The sequence below is a fragment of the Oncorhynchus mykiss genome, chromosome 17 (genome assembly GCF_013265735.2).
Source record: "Oncorhynchus mykiss isolate Arlee chromosome 17, USDA_OmykA_1.1, whole genome shotgun sequence".
In the NCBI taxonomy this organism is placed as follows: domain Eukaryota; kingdom Metazoa; phylum Chordata; class Actinopteri; order Salmoniformes; family Salmonidae; genus Oncorhynchus; species Oncorhynchus mykiss.
The window spans coordinates 14,844,225-14,849,262 of record NC_048581.1 but is presented as its reverse complement, the minus strand read 5'-3'; the positions used below and the strand labels follow the sequence as shown (position 1 = coordinate 14,849,262).

Here is a 5,038-nt window from a genome sequence, read left to right as displayed (position 1 = left end):
AGACCATAAGGACCGTTGGCAGTAGATCTCCTGCTGGGTGATAACAGACCATAAGGACCGTTGGCAGTAGATCTCCTGCTGGGTGATAACAGACCATAAGGACCGTTGGCAGTAGATCTCCTGCTGGGTGATAACAGACCATAAGGACCGTTGGCAGTAGATCTCCTGCTGGGTGATAACAGACCATAAGGACCGTTGGCAGTAGATCTCCTGCTGGGTGATAACAGACCATAAGGACCGTTGGTAGTAGATCTCCTGCTGGGTGATAACAGACCATAAGGACCGTTGGCAGTAGATCTCCTGCTGGGTGATAACAGACCATAAGGACCGTTGGCAGTAGATCTCCTGCTGGGTGATAACAGACCATAAGGACCGTTGGCAGTAGATCTCCTGCTGGGTGATAACAGACCATAAGGACCGTTGGCAGTAGATCTCCTGCTGGGTGTGATAACAGACCATAAGGACCGTTGGCAGTAGATCTCCTGCTGGGTGTGATAACAGACCATAAGGACCGTTGGTAGTAGATCTCCTGCTGGGTGTGATAACAGACCATAAGGACCGTTGGTAGTAGATCACCTGCTGGGTGTGATAACAGACCATAAGGACCGTTGGCAGTAGATCTCCTGCTGGGTGATAACAGACCATAAGGACCGTTGGCAGTAGATCTCCTGCTGGGTGTGATAACAGACCATAAGGACCGTTGGCAGTAGATCTCCTGCTGGGTGTGATAACAGACCATAAGGACCGTTGGCAGTAGATCTCCTGCTGGGTGTGATAACAGACCATAAGGACCGTTGGCAGTAGATCTCCTGCTGAGTGATAACAGACCATAAGGACCGTTGGCAGTAGATCTCCTGCTGGGTGATAACAGACCATAAGGACCGTTGGCAGTAGATCTCCTGCTGAGTGATAACAGACCATAAGGACCGTTGGCAGTAGATCTCCTGCTGGGTGATAACAGACCATAAGGACCGTTGGCAGTAGATCTCCTGCTGAGTGATAACAGACCATAAGGACCGTTGGCAGTAGATCTCCTGCTGGGTGTGATAACAGACCATAAGGACCGTTGGTAGTAGATCTCCTGCTGGGTGTGATAACAGACCATAAGGACCGTTGGCAGTAGATCTCCTGCTGGGTGATAACAGACCATAAGGACCGTTGGTAGTAGATCTCCTGCTGGGTGATAACAGACCATAAGGACCGTTGGCAGTAGATCTCCTGCTGGGTGTGATAACAGACCATAAGGACCGTTGGTAGTAGATCTCCTGCTGGGTGTGATAACAGACCATAAGGACCGTTGGCTGTAGATCTCCTGCTGGGTGTGATAACAGACCATAAGGACCGTTGGTAGTAGATCTCCTGCTGGGTGTGATAACAGACCATAAGGACCGTTGGCAGTAGATCTCCTGCTGGGTGTGATAACAGACCATAAGGACCGTTGGTAGTAGATCTCCTGCTGGGTGATAACAGACCATAAGGACCGTTGGCAGTAGATCTCCTGCTGGGTGATAACAGACCATAAGGACCGTTGGCAGTAGATCTCCTGCTGGGTGTGATAACAGACCATAAGGACCGTTGGCAGTAGATCTCCTGCTGGGTGTGATATCAGACCATAAGGACCGTTGGCAGTAGATCTCCTGCTGGGTGTGATAACAGACCATAAGGACCGTTGGCAGTAGATCTCCTGCTGGGTGATAACAGACCATAAGGACCGTTGGCAGTAGATCTCCTGCTGGGTGATAACAGACCATAAGGACCGTTGGCAGTAGATCTCCTGCTGGGTGTGATAACAGACCATAAGGACCGTTGGCAGTAGATCTCCTGCTGGGTGATAACAGACCATAAGGACCGTTGGCAGTAGATCTCCTGCTGGGTGATAACAGACCATAAGGACCGTTGGCAGTAGATCTCCTGCTGGGTGTGATAACAGACCATAAGGACCGTTGGCAGTAGATCTCCTGCTGGGTGTGATAACAGACCATAAGGACCGTTGGCAGTAGATCTCCTGCTGGGTGTGATAACAGACCATAAGGACCGTTGGCAGTAGATCTCCTGCTGAGTGATAACAGACCATAAGGACCGTTGGCAGTAGATCTCCTGCTGGGTGATAACAGACCATAAGGACCGTTGGCAGTAGATCTCCTGCTGAGTGATAACAGACCATAAGGACCGTTGGCAGTAGATCTCCTGCTGGGTGATAACAGACCATAAGGACCGTTGGCAGTAGATCTCCTGCTGAGTGATAACAGACCATAAGGACCGTTGGCAGTAGATCTCCTGCTGGGTGTGATAACAGACCATAAGGACCGTTGGTAGTAGATCTCCTGCTGGGTGTGATAACAGACCATAAGGACCGTTGGCAGTAGATCTCCTGCTGGGTGATAACAGACCATAAGGACCGTTGGTAGTAGATCTCCTGCTGGGTGATAACAGACCATAAGGACCGTTGGCAGTAGATCTCCTGCTGGGTGTGATAACAGACCATAAGGACCGTTGGTAGTAGATCTCCTGCTGGGTGTGATAACAGACCATAAGGACCGTTGGCTGTAGATCTCCTGCTGGGTGTGATAACAGACCATAAGGACCGTTGGTAGTAGATCTCCTGCTGGGTGTGATAACAGACCATAAGGACCGTTGGCAGTAGATCTCCTGCTGGGTGTGATAACAGACCATAAGGACCGTTGGTAGTAGATCTCCTGCTGGGTGATAACAGACCATAAGGACCGTTGGCAGTAGATCTCCTGCTGGGTGATAACAGACCATAAGGACCGTTGGCAGTAGATCTCCTGCTGGGTGTGATAACAGACCATAAGGACCGTTGGCAGTAGATCTCCTGCTGGGTGTGATATCAGACCATAAGGACCGTTGGCAGTAGATCTCCTGCTGGGTGTGATAACAGACCATAAGGACCGTTGGCAGTAGATCTCCTGCTGGGTGATAACAGACCATAAGGACCGTTGGCAGTAGATCTCCTGCTGGGTGATAACAGACCATAAGGACCGTTGGCAGTAGATCTCCTGCTGGGTGTGATAACAGACCATAAGGACCGTTGGCAGTAGATCTCCTGCTGGGTGATAACAGACCATAAGGACCGTTGGCAGTAGATCTCCTGCTGGGTGATAACAGACCATAAGGACCGTTGGCAGTAGATCTCCTGCTGGGTGTGATAACAGACCATAAGGACCGTTGGCAGTAGATCTCCTGCTGGGTGTGATAACAGACCATAAGGACCGTTGGCAGTAGATCTCCTGCTGGGTGATAACAGACCATAAGGACCGTTGGCAGTAGATCTCCTGCTGGGACGAACAGTGACGATTTAATACAGAAAATCATGGGGAATGAACAGAACATAAAACGGTCAACGTTCTGAGGTCAGAGGTTATTTGTAGCATTGGTCCGAGCGGTCTGTCTCGTCCTTAACAAAGCAGGGACGCCACAGGAAGTGAGGAGTAGGAAAACAAAAGTTTATTTTTAAAAGACAAACAGACAAATAACACTACTAGCTACAGGAGTTAGAGAGGAAGAGAGAGAATCCTACCGTCAAAATAAAGAGAGAAAAGAAAACGTTGCATAATTTGTTTGTTTATCCATCTTTAATACGAGGGTCCTCAGATAAATCTCTTGTGCAGGGCTCTGTTCAAGATCACAAATGTTGTGCAGCGTTACCCGAAAACAGCTTTTGCGACCTTAAAGATCAACTAGCGCCGGGGTGAAGTTTCCCCTAGGTACAGATCTAGGATCAGCTTGACCTCCCTCAATCATAACCTTAACCGTTAGTGGGGAAAATGCTAAGCTGCCCCAGGATCAGCATTAAGGGGAAACTTCACCCCGGCTCCATGAGTCTGTTAATGCTGGACGTCACCACGGTTGAGAACACAGCGAGCTTGTAAACGTAGCCTACGTATGTAGCCACTTCTCAAAATGTCTGCCATACTGTCCTCATCGGCTGTGTGAATGTAGCCTCAGATGACCATCCTGACCGCTGAGCTCTCAGTTGGTCTCACTTCATTTCATCCGTGTAGCAAAACAGATTGTAAGCGTGTGATATCAGGATGGTCGTATGAGGTTAGGGTCAATGTATCCTCAAGATAAAAAGAGAGAAAAATAGGATGTATTCAAAACAGATTGTAAGCGTGTGATATCAGGATGGTCGTATGAGGTTAGGGTCAATGTATTCTCAAGATAAAAAGAGAGAAAAATAGGAAGTATTCAAAACGTAAAGAAAGTAAAAAGGTTTTAGCTCCCACATAAACATTCAGTCACCAGGAAACAGGAAACAGGAAACACCCTTTCCTTGTTTTTGTCTGTATTTCTTTCATTTTCTTATTTTTTCTGAATCCGAGAGAAAAATAAATTCCATGTCTGATTCATCAAGCTCAGGTTGTCTCGGATCGTTCGTTCATGTCAAACGACATGGATGGATCGGTTGCCTAGTAACGGAAGGCCAACCAACAGAGCAGAGAAAACAAACAACCAAATGTACATTTTTAGAACTAAAAGGGTTTTTTTTCAACAACAAAAACAAAAGAAGAAAAATGATTCAATCCAACGATCAGTTTAACAACAGATGTTACAACGACAGCCTCCCACAGCGGCACCCTATTCCCTCTATAGGGCACTACCAAAAGTTATAGTGCACTACCAGACGTAGTACACTATATAGGGAATAGGGTGCAATTTGGGAAGGAGATTGGATATTTGCATGGATCAGTCTGGTAACAGTCCTGCCAATATACACACACACACAAACACAATGTAGTAATAGCGCTCACACACACACACATCTCTTTAGACAGAAACCACTTTAGACAGAAACCACTCACACACACATCTCTTTAGACAGAAACCACTTTAGACAGAAACCACTCACACACACACACATCTCTTTAGACAGAAACCACTCACACTGTATAGTACAGACTTCCAGACAAACCCCAACAGTCAGCCAGATCAACCCCAGAGTAGTATGGTGTGTGGTGGGGATCAGTTGACCGGGGTGTCCGTCAGTATCTGGAGGAGTTGGCATCATTTCCTCAAA

The 5,038-nt window shown here is 47.7% G+C and overlaps 1 long non-coding RNA gene across 1 annotated transcript in view; it reads right to left on the bottom strand.

Annotated features, from left to right (window-relative positions):
* Positions 1 to 3,440: 3,440 nt before the first annotated feature.
* Positions 3,441 to 5,038, bottom strand: part of LOC118940318 — a 1,750-nt gene continuing 152 nt past the window's right edge. Inside the window, exons 1-2 of the long non-coding RNA XR_005036846.1 lie at positions 4,877 to 5,038; positions 3,441 to 4,831 (exon numbers count right to left, since the gene is read on the bottom strand). The exon at positions 4,877 to 5,038 is cut by the window's right edge and continues 152 nt beyond it. This is a non-coding gene — a long non-coding RNA (uncharacterized LOC118940318). The remainder of the gene's footprint in view (positions 4,832 to 4,876) is intronic.